Source organism: Rhipicephalus microplus, unplaced genomic scaffold (assembly GCF_043290135.1).
Source record: "Rhipicephalus microplus isolate Deutch F79 unplaced genomic scaffold, USDA_Rmic scaffold_12, whole genome shotgun sequence".
Classification (NCBI taxonomy): domain Eukaryota; kingdom Metazoa; phylum Arthropoda; class Arachnida; order Ixodida; family Ixodidae; genus Rhipicephalus; species Rhipicephalus microplus.
In genome coordinates, this window is record NW_027464585.1 from 52,727,518 (window position 1) to 52,744,266 (window position 16,749).

General features: G+C 53.4%; 1 non-coding gene across 1 annotated transcript; it reads right to left on the reverse strand.

Annotated features, from left to right (window-relative positions):
- Nucleotides 1-2,560: 2,560 nt before the first annotated feature.
- Nucleotides 2,561-2,637, reverse strand: TRNAN-GUU (transfer RNA asparagine (anticodon GUU)). Its single transcript has one exon. It is a non-coding gene; the product is annotated as a tRNA-Asn (tRNA).
- Between the last annotated feature and the right edge of the window lie 14,112 nt (nucleotides 2,638-16,749).

The following is a 16,749-nucleotide window of genomic DNA, read 5'->3' on the forward strand; positions in this document are numbered from 1 at the left end:
GGAGACAGTCCTGCTCCACTCTCACCACCATCAGAACATATCTTCAAAGCTATCAGCCAAAGAAAAAAACCGCCGCAGCACCACCGGGTGGGCTCGAACCTCCAACCTTTCGGTTAACAGCCGATCGCGCTAGCCAATTGCGCCATGGAGACAGTCGTGCTCCACTCTCACCACCTTCAGAACATATCTTCAAAGCTATCAGCGCAAAGAAAAAAGCAACACACCACTCCCGGGAGGGCTCCAATCTCCAACCTTTCGGTTAACACCCGATCGCGCTAGCCAATTACGCCACGGAGACAGTCCTGTTATACTCTCACCACCAGCATAACATATTTTCAAAGCTATCGGCCCAAAAAAAGCGCCGCACCAGCCCGGGGGGGCTCGAACCTCCAACCTTTTGGTTAACAGCCGATTGCTCTAGCCAATTGCGCCACGGAGACAGTCGCGCTCCACTCTCACCACCGTCAAAACATATCTTCAAAGCTATCAGCGCAAAGGAAAAAGCAACACACCACTCCCAGGAGGGCTCGAACCTCCAACCTTCCGGTTAACAGCCGATCGCGCTAGCCAATTACGCTACGGAGACTGTCCTGCTATACTCTCACCACCAGCATAACATATCTTCAAACTATCGGCCCAAAGAAAAAAAAGCGCCCCACCACCCCAGGTGGGCTCGAACCTCCAACCTTTCGGTTAACAGCTGATCGCCCGAGCCAGTTGCGCAACGGAGACAGTCGCGCTACACTTTCACCACCGTCAGAACATTTCCTCAGAGCTATCAGCCAAAAGCAAAAAAGCTACACACCACTTTCGGGAGGGCTCGAACCTCCAACCTTTCGGTTAACAGCCGATCGCGCTAGCCAATTGCGCCACGGAGACAGTCGTGCTTCACTCTCACCACCGTCAGAACATTTCTTCAGATTATCAGCCCAAAGAAAACAAAGCGCCGCACCACCACCGGGTGGGCTCGAACCTCCAAACTTTTGGTTAACAGCGCATCGCGCTAGCCAATTGCGCCATGGAGACAGTCGTGCTCCACTCTCACCACCATCAGAACATATCTTCAAAGCTATCAGCGCAAAGAAAGAAGCAACACACCACTCCCGGGAGGGCTCGAACCTCCAACTTTTCAGTTAACAGCCGATCGCGCGAGCCAATTGCGCCACGGAGACAGTCGCGCTAGACTTTCACCACCGTCAGAACATTTCCTCAGAGCTATCAGCCCAAAGAAAAAAAACGCCGCACCACCACCGGGTGGGCTCGAACCTCCAACCATTCGGTTAACAGCCGCTCGCGCTAGCCAATTGTGCCACGGAGACAGTCGTGCGCCATTCGCACCACCGTTGGAACATTTCTCCAAAGCTTTCAGCGCAAAAAAAAAAGCGCCGAACCACCACCCGGTGGGGTCGAACCTTCAACCTTTCGGTTAACAGCCGATCCCGCTAGCCAATTGCGCCACGGAGACAGTCATGCTCCACTCTCACCACCATCAGAACAAATCTTCAAAGCTATCAGCGCAAAAAAAGCAACACACCACTCTCGGGAGGGCTCGAACCTCCAACCTTTCAGTTAACAGCCGATCGCGCGAGCCAATTGCGCCACGGAGACAGTCGCGCCAGACTTTCACCACCGTCAGAACATTTCCTAAGAGCTATCAGCCCAAAAGAAAAAAAGCGCCGCACCACCACCGGTTGGGCTCGAACCTCCAACCTTTTGGTTAACAGCCCCTCGCGCTAGCCAATTGCGCCACGGAGACAGTCGTGCTACACTCTCACCACCATCAGAACATATCTTCAAAGCTATCAGCCCAAAGAGAAAAAGCAACACACCACTCTCGGGAGGGCTCGAACCTCCAACCTTTCGGTTAACAGCCGATCGCGCTAGCCGATTGCGCCACGAAGACAGTCGTGCTTCACTCTCACCACCGTCAGAACATTTCTTCAGATTATCAGCCCAAAGATAAAAAAGCGCCGCACCACCACCGGGTGGGCTCGAACCTCCAACCTTTCGGTCTACAGCGGATCGCGCTAGCGAATTGCGCCAGCCACGGAGACAGTCCTGCTCCACTCTCACCACCATCAGAACATATCTTCAAAGCTATCAGCCAAAGAAAAAACCGCCGCAGCACCACCGGGTGGGCTCGAACCTCCAACCTTTCGGTTAACAGCCGATCGCGCTAGCCAATTGCGCGGAGACAGTCCTGCTCCACTCTCACCACCATCAGAACATATCTTCAAAGCTATCAGCTCAAAGAAAAAATCAACACACCAATCCTGGGAGGGCTCGAACCTCCAACTTTTCGGTTAACAGTCGATCGCGCTAGCCAATTGCGCCAGGCGACAGTCCTGCTCCACTCTCACCACCGACAGAACATATCTTCAAAGCTATCAGTGCAAAATAAAAAAGCAACACAACACTCCCGGCAGAGATCGAACCTCCAACCTTTCGGTTAACAGCTGATCGCTCTAGCCAATTGCGCCACGGAGACAGTCGCGCTCCACTCTTACCACCGTCAAAACATATCTTCAAAGCTATCAGCGCAAAGGAAAAAGCAACACACCACTCCCAGGAGGGCTCGAACCTCCAACCTTTCGGTTAACAGCCGAACGCGCTAGCCAATTACGCCACGGAGACAGTCCTGCTATACTCTCACCACCAGCATAACATATCTTCAAACTATCGGCCCAAAGGAAAAAAGCGCCCCACCACCTTGGTGGGCTCGAACCTCCAACCTTTCGGTTAACAGCTGATCGCCCGAGCCAGTTGCGCCACGGAGACAGTCGCGCTACACTTTCACCACCGTCAGAACATTTCCTCAGAGCTATCAGCCCAAAAGAAAAAAAGCGCCGCACCACCACCGGGTGGGCTCAAACCTCCAACTTTTTGGTTAACAGCCCATCGCGCTAGCCAATTGCGCCACGGAGACAGTCGTGCTCCACTCTCACCACCATCAGAACATATCTTCAAAGCTATCAGCCAAAAGAAAAAAAGCAACATACCACTTTCGGGAGGGCTCGAACCTCCAACCTTTTGGTTAACAGCCGATCGCGCTAGCCAATTGCGCCACGGAGACAGTCGTGCTTCACTCTCACCACCGTCAGAACATTTCTTCAGATTATCAGCCCAAAGAAAAAAAAGCGCCGCACCACCACCGGGTGGGCTCGAACCTGCTACCTTTCGGTCTAAAGCCGATCGCGCTAGCCAATTGCGCCAGCCACGGAGACAGTCGTGCTCCACTCTCACCACCATCAGAACATATCTTCAAAGCTATCAGCGCAAAGAAAAAAGCAACACACCACTCCCGGGAGAGCTCGAACCTCCAACCTTTCGGTTAACAGCCGATCGCGCTAGCCAATTGCGCCACGGAGACAGTCCTGCTCCACTCTCATTACCATCAGAACATATCTTCAAAGCTATCAGCCCAAAGAAAAAAACCGCCGCAGCACCACCGGGTGGGCTCGAACCTCAACCTTTCGGTTAACAGCCGATCGCGCTAGCCAATTGCGCCACGGAGACAATCCTGCTCCACTCTCACCACCATCAGAACATATATTCAAAGCTATCAGCCCAAAAAAAAGCAACACACCACTCTCGGGAGGGCTCAAACCTCCAACTTTTCAGTTAACAGCCGATCGCGCGAGCCAATTGCGCCACGGAGACAGTCGCGCTAGACTTTCACCACCGTCAGAACATTTCCTCAGAGCTATCAGCCCAAAGAAAAAAAAACGCCGCACCACCACCGGGTGGGCTTGAACCTCCAAACTTTTGGTTAACAGCCCATCGCGCTAGCCAATTGCGCCACGGAGACAGTCGTGCTCCACTCTCACCACCGTCAGAACATTTCTTCAGATTATCAGCCCAAAGAAAAAAAAGCGCCGCACCACCACCGGGTGGGCTCTAACCTCCAACCTTTTGGTCTACAGCCGATCGCGCTAGCCAATTGCGCCAGCCACGGAGACAGTCCTGCTCCACTCTCACCACCGTCAGGACATATCTTCAAAGCTATCAGCGCACAGAAAAAAGCAACACACCACTCCCGGGAGGGATCGAACCTCCAACCTTTCAGTTAACAGCCAATCGCGCTAGCCAAATGCGCCACGGAGACAGTCGTGCTCCACTCTCACCACCGTCAGAACATTTCTTCAGACTATCAGCCCCCAAAAAAAGCGCCGCACCACCACCGGGTGGGCTCGAACCTCCAACCATTCGGTTAACAGCCGCTCGCGCTAGCCAATTGTGCCACGGAGACAGTCGTGCTCCACTCTCACCACCATCAGAACATATCTTCAAAGCTATCAGCCCAAAGAAAAAAAGCAACACACCACTCTCGGGAGGGCTCGAACCTCCAACCTTTCGGTTAACAGCCGATCGCGCTAGCCTATTGCGCCACGGAGACAGTCGTGCTTCACTCTCACCACCGTCAGAACATTTCTTCAGATTATCAGCCCAAAGAAAAAAAAGCGCCGCACCACCACCGGGTGGGCTCTAACCTCCAACCTTTTGGTCTACAGCCAATCGCGCTAGCCAATTGCGCCAGCCACGGAGACAGTCCTGCTCCACTCTCACCACCGTCGGAACATTTCTCCAAAGCTTTCAGCGCAAAGAAAAAAAAGCGCCGAACCACCACCCGGTGGGGTCGAACCTCCAACCTTTCGGTTAACAGCCGATCCCGCTAGCCAATTGCGCCACGGAGACAGTCGTGCTCCACTCTCACCACCTTCAGAACAAATCTTCAAAGCTATCAGCGCAAAGAAAAAAGCAACACACAACTCTCAGAAGGGCTCGAACCTCCAACCTTTCAGTTAACAGCCGATCGCGCGAGCCAATTGCGCCACGGAGACAGTCGCGCCCGACTTTCACCACCGTCAGAACATTTCCTCGGAGCTATCAGCCCAAAGGAAAAAAAGCGCCGCACCACCACCGGTTGGGCGCGAACCTCCAACCTTTTGGTTAACAGCCCATCGCGCTAGCCAATTGCGCCACGGAGACAGTCGTGCTCCACTCTCACCACCGTCAGAACATTTCTTCAGATTATCAGCCCAAAGAAAAAAAAGCGCCGCACCACCACCGGGTGGGCTCGAACCTCCAACCTTTCGGTCTACAGCCGATCGCGCTAGCCAATTGCGCCAGCCACGGAGACAGTCCTGCTGCACTCTCACCACCATCAGAACATATCTTCAAAGCTATCAGCCAAAGAAAAAAACCGCCGCAGCACCACCGGGTGGGCTCGAACCTCCAACCTTTCGGTTAACAGCCGATCGCGCTAGCCAATTGCGCCACGGAGACAGTCGTGCTCCCCTCTCACCACCATCAGAACATATCTTCAAAGCTATCAGCTCAAAGAAAAAATCAACACACCAATCCTGGGAGGGCTCGAACCTCCAACTTTTCGGTTAACAGTCGATCGCGCTAGCCAATTGCGCCACGGCGACAGTCCTGCTCCACTCTCACCACCGACAGAACATATCTTCAAAGCTATCAGTGCAAAGAAAAAAGCAACACAACACTCCCGGGAGAGATCGAACCTCCAACCTTTCAGTTAACAGCCGATCGCGCTAGCCAATTGCGCCACGGAGACAGTCGTGCTCCACTCTCACCACCGTCAGAACATTTCCTCAGAGCTATCAGCCCATAGGAAAAAAAGCGCCGCACCACCACCGGGTGGGCTCAAACCTCCAAACTTTTGGTTAACAGTCCATCGCGCTAGCCAATTGCGCCATGGAGACAGTCGTGCTCCACTCTCACCACCATCAGAACATATCTTCAAAGCTATCAGCGCAAAGAAAAAAGCAACACACCACTCCCGGGAGGGCTCGAACCTCCAACCTTTCGGTTAACACCCGATCGCGCTAGCCAATTACGCCACGGAGACAGTCCTGTTATACTCTCACCACCAGCATAACATATCTTCAAAGCTATCGGCCCAAAGAAAAAAAGCGCCGCACCACCCCGGGTGGGCTCGAACCTCCAACCTTTCGGTTAACAGCCGATCGCTCTAGCCAATTGCGCCACGGAGACAGTCGCGGTCCACTCTCACCACCGTCAAAACATATCTTCAAAGCTATCAGCCCAAAGAAAAAAAACCGCCGCAGCACCACCGGGTGGGCTCGGAGCTCAACCTTTCGGTTAACAGCCGATCGCGCTAGCCAATTGCGCCACGGAGACAATCCTGCTCCACTCTCACCACCATTAGAACATATCTTCAATGCTATCAGCCCAAAGAAAAAAAAGCAACACACCATTCTCGGGAGGGCTCGAACCTCCAACTTTTCAGTTAACAGCCGATCGCGCGAGCCAATTGCGCCACGGAGACAGTCGCGCTAGACTTTCACCACCATCAGAACATTTCCTCAGAGCTATCAGCCCAAAGAAAAAAAAACGCCGCACCACCACCGGGTGGGCTCGAACCTCCAACCTTTTGGTTAACATCCCATCGCGCTAGCCAATTGCGCCACGGAGACAGTCGTGCTCCACTCTCACCACCATCAGAACAAATCTTCAAAGCTATCAGCCCAAAGAAAAAAAGCAACACACCACTCTCGGGAGGGCTCGAACCTCCAACCTTTCGGTTAACAGCCGATCGCGCTTGCCGATTGCGCCACGGAGACAGTCGTGCTTCACTCTCACCACCGTCAGAACATTTCTTCAGATTATCAACCCAAAGAAAAAAAAGCGCCGCACCACCACCGGGTGGGCTCGAACCTCCAACCTTTCGGTCTACAGCCGATCGCGCTAGCGAATTGCGCCAGCCACGGAGACAGTCCTGCTCCACTCTCACCACCATCTAAACATATCTTCAAAGCTATCAGCCAAAGAAAAAAACCGCCGCAGCACCACCGGGTGGGCTCGAACCTCCAACCTTTCGGTTAACAGCCGATCACGCTAGCGAATTGCGCCACGGAGACAGTCCTGCTCCACTCTCACCACCATCAGAACATATCTTCAAAGCTATCAGCTCAAAGAAAAAATCAACACACCAATCCTGGGAGGGCTCGAACCTCCAACTTTTCGGTTAACAGTCGATCGCGCTAGCCAATTGCACCACGGTGACAGTCCTGCTCCACTCTCACCACCGACAGAACATATCTTCAAAGCTATCAGTGCAAAGAAAAAAGCAACACAACACTCCCGGGAGAGATCGAACCTCCAACCTTTCAGTTAACAGCCGATCGCGCTAGCCAATTGCGCCACGGAGACAGTCGTGCTCCACTCTCACCACCGTCAGAACATTTCCTCAGAGCTATCAGCCCAAAGGGAAAAAAGCGCCGCACCACCACCGGGTGGGCTCGAACCTCCAAACTTTTGGTTAACAGCCCATCGCGCTAGCCAATTGCGCCATGGAGACAGTCGTGCTCCACTCTCACCACCATCAGAACATATCTTCAAAGCTATCAGCGCAAAGAAAAAAGCAACACACCACTCCCGGGAGGGCTCCAACCTCCAACCTTTCGGATTACCCCCGATCGCGCTAGCCAATTACGCCACGGAGACAGTCCTGTTATACTCTCACCACCAGCATAACATATCTTCAAAGCTATCGGCCCAAAAAAAAGCGCCGCACCACCCCGGGTGGGCTCGAACCTCCAACCTTTTGGTTAACAGCCGATTGCTCTAGCCAATTGCGCCACGGAGACAGTCGCGCTCCACTCTCACTACCGTCAAAACATATCTTCAAAGCTATCAGCGCAAAGGAAAAAGCAACACACCACTCCCAGGAGGGCTCGAACCTCCAACCTTTCGGTTAACAGCCGATCGCGCTAGCCAATTACGCCACGGAGACAGTCCTGCTCTACTCTCACCACCAGCATAACATATCTTCAATCTATCGGCCCAAAGAAAAAAAAGCGCCCCACCACCCCAGGTGGGCTCGAACCTCCAACCCTTCGGTTAACAGCTGATCGCCCGAGCCAGTTGCGCAACGGAGACAGTCGCGCTACACTTTCACCACCGTCAGAACATTTCCTCAGAGCTATCAGCCAAAAGCAAAAAAGCAACACACCACTTTCGGGAGGGCTCGAACCTCCAACCTTTCGGTTAACAGCCGATCGCGCTAGCCAATTGCGCCACGGAGACAGTCGTGCTTCACTCTCACCACCGTCAGAACATTTCTTCAGATTATCAGCCCAAAGAAAAAAAAGCGCCGCACCACCACCGGACGAGCTCGAACCTCCAACCTATCTGTTAACAGCCGATTGCGCTAGCCAATTGCGCCACGGAGACAGTCGTGCTCCACTCATCCCACCATCAGAACATATCTTAAAGCTATCAGCGCAAAGAAAAAAGCAACACACCACTCCCGGGAGGGCTCGAACCTCCAACCTTTCGGTCAACAGCCTATAGCGCTAGCCCATTGCGCCACGGAGACAGTCGTGCTCTCCTCTCACCACCATCAGAACATTTCTTCAGAGCTATCAGCCCAAAGAAAAAAAAGTGCCGCACCACTACCGGGTGGGCTCGAATCTCCGAAAATTCGGTTATTAGCCGATCGCGCTAGCCAATTGCGCCACAGAGACAGTCGCGCTGCACTATCACCACCATCAGAACATTTCCTCAGAGCTATCAGCCCAAAGAAAAAAAAGCGCCGCACCACCACCGGGTGGGCTCGAACCTCAAACCTTTCGGTTACAGCCCATCGCGCTAGCCAATTGTGCCACGGAGACAGTCGCGCTTCACTCTCACCACCAACAGAACATATCTTCAAAGCTATCAGCGCAAAGAAAAAAGCAACACACCCCTCCCGGGAGAGCTCGAACCTCCAACTTTTTGGTTAACAGCCGATCGCGCTAGCCAATTACGCCACGGAGACAGTCCTGATATACTTTCACCACAAGCATAACATATCTTCAAAGCTATCGGCCCAAAGAAAAAAAGCGCCGCACCACCCCGGGTGGGCTCGAACCTCCAACCTTTCGGTTAACAGCCGATCGCACTAGCCAATTGCGCCACGAAGACAGTCGTGCTCCGCTCTCACCACCGTCAGACGATTTCTTCAGACTATCAGCCCAAAGAAAAAAAATCGCCGCACCACCACCGGGTGGGCTCGATCCTCCAATCTTTCGGTTAAAAGCCGATGGCGCTAGCCAATTGCGCCACGGAGACAGTCGTGCTCCACTCTCACCACCATCAGAACATATCTTCAAAGCTATCAGCGCAAAGAAAAAAGCAACACACCACTCCCGGGAGGGCTCGAACCTCCAACTTTTCGGTTAACAGTCAATCACGCTAGCCAATTGAGCCACGGAGACAGTCCTGCTCAACTCTCACCACCATCAGAACATATCTTCAAAGGTATCAGCCCAAAGAAAAAAAGCGCCGCAGCACCACCGGGTGCGCTCGAACCTCCATCCTTTCCATTAACAGCCGATCGCGCTAGCCAATTGCGCCACGGAGACAGTCCTGCTCCACTCTCACCACCATCAGAACATATCTTCAGAGCTATCAACCCAAAGAAAAAAAGCAACACACCACTCTCGGGAGGGCTCGAACCTCCAACCTTTCAGTTAACAGCCGATCGCGCTAGCCAATTGCGCCACGGAGAAGGTCGCGCTACACCGTCACCACCGTCAGAACATTTCCTCAGAGCTATAAGTTCAAGGGAAAAAAAGCGCCGCACCACCACCGGGTGTGCTCGAACCTCCAACCTTTCGGTTAACAGCCCATCGCGATAGCCAATTGCGCAACGGAGAAAGCCGTGCTTCAATCTCACCACCATCAAAACATATCTTCAAAGCTATCAGCGCCAAGAAAAAACCAACACATCACTCCCGTGAGGGCTCGAACCTCCAACCTTTCGGTCAACAGCCTATAGCGCTAGCCCATTGTGCCACGGAGACAGTAGTGCTTTCCTCTCACCACCATCGGAACATTTTTTTAGAGCTATCAGCCCAAAGAAAAAAAGCGCCGCCCCACCACCGGGTGGGCTCGATTCTCCAAAATTTCGGTTAATAGCCGATCGCGCTGGCCAATTGCGCCACGGAGACAGTCGTGCTCCACTCTCACCGCCATCAGAACATATCTTCAAAGCTAGCAGCCCGAAGAAAAAAAAGCAACACACAGCTCCCGGGAGGGCTCGAACCTCCAACCTTTCGGTTAACAGCCGATCGCGCTAGCCAATTGCGCCACGGAGACAGTCCTGCTCCACTCTCACCACCATTAGAACATATCTTCAAAGCTATCAGCCCAAAGAAAAAAAACCGCCGCAGCACCACCAGGTGGGCTCGAACCTCCAACCGTTCGGTTAACAGCCGATCGCGCTAGCCAATTGCGCTACGGAGACAGTCCTGCTCCACTCTCACCACCATCAGAACATATCTTCAAAGCTATCAGCCCAAAGAAAAAAGCAACACACCCCTCCCGGGAGGGTTCGAACCTCCAACCTTTCGGTCAACAGCCGATTGCGCTAGCTATTTGCGCCACGGAGACAGTCGTGCTCCACTCTCTCCACCATCAGAACATATCTTAAAGCTATCAGCGCAAAGAAAAGAGCAACACACAACTCCCTGGAAGGCTCGAAACTACAACCTTTCGGTTAACAGCCGATCGCGCTAGCCAATTGCGCCACGAAGACAGTAGTGCAGCACTCCCACCTCCGTCAGGACATTTCTTCAGAGCTATCAGCCCAAAGAATAAGAAGCGCCGCACCACCACCGGGTGGGCTCGAACCTCCAAACTTTAGGTTAACAGCCGGATGCGCTAGCCAATTGCGCCACGGAGACAGTCGTGCTCCACTCTCACCACCGTCAGAACATTTTCTCGGAGCTGTCAGCCCAAAGGAAAAAAAGCGCCGCACCACCACCGGACGAGCTCGAACCTCCAACCTATCTGTTAACAGCCGATTGCGCTAGCCAATTGCGCCACGGAGACCGTCTTGCTATACTCTCACCACCAGCATAACATATCTTCAAAGCTATCGGCCCAAAGAAAAAAAAGCGCCGCACCACCCCGGGTGGGCTCGAACCTCGAACCTTTCGGTTAATAGCTGATCGCGCTAGCCAATTGCGCCACGGAGACAGTCGTGCTCCCCTCTAACCACCGTCAGAACCTTTCTTCAGACTATCAGCCCAAAGAAAAAAAAGCGCCGCACCACCACCGGGTGGGCTCGAACCTCCAACCATTCGGTTAACAGCCGATTGCGCTAGCCTCTTGCGCCACGGAGACAGTCGTGCTCCATTCTCACCACCGTCAGTACATTTCTCCAAAGCTATCAGCGCAAAGAAAAAAGAGCGCCGCACCACCACCTGGTGGGCTCGAACCTCCTACCTTTCGCTTAACAGCCGATCCCGCTAGCCCATTGCGCCACGGAGACAGTCGTGCTCCACTCTCACCACCATCAGAACATATCTTCAAAGCTATCAGCCCAAAGAAAAAAACCACCGCAGCACCACTGGATGGGCTCGAACCTCCAACCTTTTGGTTAACAGCCCATCGCGCTAGCCAATTGCGCCACGGAGACAGGCGTGCTTCACTCTGACCACCATCAGAACACATCTTCAAAGCTATCAGCGCAAAGAAAAAAGCAACACACCATTCCCGGGAGGGCTCGAACCTCCAACCTTTCGGTCAACAGCCTATAGCGCTAGCCCATTGCGCCACGGAGACAGTCGTGCTCTCCTCTCACCACCATCAGAACATTTCTTCAGAGCTATCAGCCCAAAGAAAAAAAAGTGCCGCACCACCACCGGGTGGGCTCGAACCTCCGAAAATTCGCTTATTAGCCGATCGCGCTGGCCAATTCCGCCACAGAGACAGTTGCGCTACACCCTCACCACCGTCAGAACATTTCCTCAGAGCTATCAGCCCAAGGGAAAAAAAGCGCCGCACCACCACCGGGTGGGCTCTAACCTCCAACCTTTCGGTTAACAACCCATCGCGCTAGCCAATTGCGCCACGGATACAGGCGTGCTTCACTCTCACCACCATCAAAACATATCTTCAAAGCTATCAGCGCAAAGAAAAAAGCAACACACCACTCCCTGGAGGGCTCGAACCTCCAACCCTTCGGTTAACAGCCAATCACGCTAGCCAATTGCGCCACGGAGACAGTCCTGCTGTACTGTCACCACCAGCATAACATATACAGCCTTTCGGTTAACAGCCGATCGCGCTAGCCTATTGTGCCACGGAGACAGTCGTGCTCCACTCTCACCACCGTCAGAACATTTCTTCAGACTATCAGCCCAAAGAAAAAAAAGCGCCGCACCGCCACCGGGTGGGCTCGAACCTCCAACCTTTCGGTTAACAGCCGATCGCGCTAGCCCATTGCGCCAAGGAGACAGTCGTGCTCCATTCTCACCACCGTCAGAACATTTCTCCAAAGCTATCAGCGCAAAGAAAAAAGAGCGACGAACCACCACCGGGTGGGCTCGAACCTCCAACCTTTCGGTTAACAGCCGATCACGCTAGCCGATTGCGCCACGGTGACAGTCGTGCTCCACTCTCACCGCTATCAGAACATACCTTCAAAGCTATCAGCGCAAAGAAAAAATAAGCAACACACCACTCCCGGGAGGGCTCGAAATTCCAACCTTTCGGTTAACAGCCCATCGCGCTAGCCAATGGCGCGACGGAGACAGTCGTGCTCCGCTCTCACCACCATCAAAACATATCTTCAAAGCTATCAGGGCAAAGAAAAAAGCAACACACCACTCCCGGGAGGGCTCGAAATTCCAACCTTTCGGTTAACAGCCAATCACGCTAGCCAATTGCGCCACGGAGACAGTAGCGCAGAACTCCCACCTCCGTCAGGACATTTCTTCAGAGCTATCAGCCCAAAGAAAAAGAAGCGCCGCACCACCACCGGGTGGGCTCGAACCTCCAAACTTTCGGTTAACAGCCGGATGCGCTAGCCAATTGCGCCACGGAGACAGTCGTGCTCCACTCTCACCACCGTCAGAACATTTCTTTGGAGCTATCAGCCCAAAGCAAAAAAAGCGCCGCACCACCACCGGGTGGACTCGAACCTCCAACCTTTCGGTTAACAGCCCATCGCGCAAGCCAATTGCACCACGCAGACAGTCGTGCTCCACTCTCACCACCATCAGAACATATCTTCAAAGCTATCAGCGCAAAGAAAAAAGCAACACACCACACCCGGGAGGGCTCGAACCTCCAACCTTTCGGTTAACAGCCCATCGCGCTAGCCAATGGCGCCACGGAGACAGTCGTGCTCCACTCTCACCACCATCAAAACATATCTTCAAAGCTATCAGCGCAAAGAAAAAAGCAACACACCACTCCCGGGAGGGCTCGAAATTCCAACCTTTCGGTTAACAGCCAATCACGCTAGCCAATTGCGCCACGGAGACAGTAGCGCAGAACTCCCACCTCCGTCAGGACATTTCTTCAGAGCTATCAGCCCAAAGAAAAAGAAGCGCCGCACCACCACCGGTGGGCTCGAACCTCCAAACTTTCGGTTAACAGCCGGATGCGCTAGCCAATTGCGCCACGGAGACAGTCGTGCTCCACTCTCACCACAGTCAGAACATTTCTTTGGAGCTATCAGCCCAAAGCAAAAAAAGCGCCGCACCACCACCGGGTGAACTCGAACCTCCAACCTTTCGGTTAACAGCCCATCGCGCAAGCCAATTGCGCCACGCAGACAGTCGTGCTCCACTCTCACCACCATCAGAACATATCGTCAAAGCTATCAGCGCAAAGAAAAAAGCAACACACCACACCCGGGAGGGCTCGAACCTCCAACCTTTCGGTTAACAGCTGATCGCGCTAGCCAAATACGCCACCGAGACAGTCCTGCTGTACTGTCACCACCAGCATAACATATACAGCTTTTCGGTTAACAGCCGATCGCGCTAGCCAAATGTGCCACGGAGACAGTCGTGCTCCACTCTCACCACCGTCAGAACATTTCTTCAGACTATCAGCCCAAAGAAAAAAATGCGCCGCACCGCCACCGGGTGGGCTCGAACCTCCAACCTTTCGGTTAACAGCCGATCGCGCTAGCCAATTGCGCCAAGGAGACAGTCGTGCTCAATTCTCACCACCGTCAGAACATTTCTCCAAAGCTATCAGCGCAAAGAAAAACGAGCGACGAACCACCACCGGGTGGGCTCGAACCTCCAACCTTTCGGTTAACAGCCGATCGTGCTAGCCAATTGCGCCACGGTGACAGTCGTGCTCCACTCTCACCGCTATCAGAACATACCTTCAAAGCTATCAACGCAAAAAAAAGCAACACACCACTCCCGGGAGGGCTCGAAATTCCAACCTTTCGGTTAACAGCCCATCGCGCTAGCCAATGGCGCCACGGAGACAGTCGTGCTCCACTCTCACCACCATCAAAACATATCTTCAAAGCTATCAGCGCAAAGAAAAAAGCAACACACCACTCCCGGGAGGGCTCGAAATTCCAACCTTTCGGTTAACAGCCAATCGCGCTAGCCAATTGCGCCACGGAGACAGTAGCGCAGAACTCCCACCTCCGTCAGGACATTTCTTCAGAGCTATCAGCCCAAAGAAAAAGAAGCGCCGCACCACGACCGGGTGGGCTCGAACCTCCAAACTTTCGGTTAACACTGGATGCGCTAGCCAATTGCGCCACGGAGACAGTCGTGCTCCACTCTCACCACCGTCAGAACATTTCTTTGGAGCTATCAGCCAAAAGCAAAAAAAGCGCCGCACCACCGCCGGGTGGACTCGAACCTCCAACCTTTCGGTTAACAGCCCATCGCGCAAGCCAATTGCGCCACGCAGACAGTCGTGCTCCACTCTCACCACCATCAGAACATATCTTCAAAGCTATCAGCGCAAAGAAAAAAGCAACACACCACACCCGGGAGGGCTAGAACCTCCAACCTTTCGGTTAACAGCCGATCGCGCTAGCCAAATACGCCACCGAGACAGTCCTGCTGTACTGTCACCACCAGCATAACATATACAGCCTTTCGGTTAACAGCCGATCGCGCTAGCCAATTGTGCCACGGAGACAGTCGTGCTCCACTCTCACCACCGTCAGAACATTTCTTCAGACTATCAGCCCAAAGAAAAAAAAAGCGCCGCACCACCACCGGGTGGGCTTGAACCTCCAGCCTTTCGGTTAACAGGCGATCGCGCTAGCCAATTGCGCCACGTAGACAGTCGTGCTCCACTCTCAACACCATCAGAACATATCTCCAAAGCTACCAGCGCAAAGAAAAGAGCAACACAAAACTCCCGGGAAGGCTCGAAACTACCACCTTTCGGTTAACAGCTGATCGCGCTGGCCAATTGCGCCACGGAGACAGTCGTGCTCCACTCTCACCACCGTCAGAACATTTCTTCGGAGCTGTCAGCCCAAAGGAAAAAAAGCGCTGCACCCCCACCGGACGAGCTCGAACCTCCAACCTATCTGTTAACAGCCGATTGCGCTAGCCAATTGCGCACGGAGAAAGTCGTGCTCCACTCTCCCCACCATCAGAACATATCTTAAAGCTATCAGCGCAAAGAAAAAAGCAACACACCACTCCCGGGAGGGCTCGAACCTCCAACTTTTCGGTCAACAGCTGATCGCGCTAGCCAATCGCGCCACGGAGACAGTCGTGCTCCACTCTCACCACCATCAGAACATTTCCTCAGAGCTATCAGCCCAAAGGAAAAAAAGCGCCGCACCTTCACCGGACGAGCTCGAACCTCCAACCTTTCGGTTAACAGCCCATCGCGCTAGCCACTTGCGCACGGAGACAGTCGTGCTCCACTCTCCCCACCATCAGAACATATCTTAAAGCTATCAGCGCAAAGAAAAAAGCAACACACCACTCCCGGGAGGGCTCGAACCTCCAACTTTTCGGTCAACAGCCGATCGCGCTAGCCAATCGCGCCACGGAGACAGTCGTGCTCCACTCTCACCACCATCAAAACATATCTTCAAAGCTATCAGCGCAAAGAAAAAAGCAACACACCACTCCCGGGAGGGCTCGAAATTCCAACCTTTCGGTTAACAGCCCATCGCGCTAGCCAATGGCGCCACGGAGACAGTCGTGCTCCACTCTCACCACCATCAAAACATATCTTCAAAGCTATCAGCGCAAAGAAAAAAAGCAACACACCACTCACGGGAGGGCTCGAAATTCCAACCTTTCGGTTAACAGCCAATCACGCTAGCCGATTGCGACACGGAGACAGTAGCGCAGAACTCCCACTACCGTCAGGACATTTCTTCAGAGCTATCAGCCCAAAGAAAAAGAAGCGCCGCACCACCTCCGGGTGGGCTCGAACCTCCAAACTTTCGGTTAACAGCCGGATGCGCTAGCCAATTGCGCCACGGAGACAGTCGTGCTCCACTCTCACCACCGTCAGAACATTTCTTTGGAGCTATCAGCCCAAAGCAAAAAAGCGCCGCACCACCACCGGGTGGACTCGCACCTCCAACCTTTCGGTTAACAGCCCATCGCGCAAGCCAATTGCGTCACGCAGACAGTCGTGCTCCACTCTCACCACCATCAGAACATATCTTCAAAGCTATCAGCGCAAAGAAAAAAGCAACAGACCACACCCGGGAGGGCTCGAACCTCCAACCTTTCGGTTAACAGCCGATTTCGCTAGCCAAATACGCCACCGAGACAGTCCTGCTGTACTGTCACCACCAGCATTACATATACAGCCTTTCGGTTAACAGCCGATCGCGCTAGCCAATTGCGCCACGGAGACAGTCGTGCTCCATTCTCACCACCGTCAGTACATTTCTCCAAAGCTATCAGCGCAAAGAAAAAAGAGCGCCGCACCACCACCGGGTGGGCTCGAACCTCCTACCTTTCG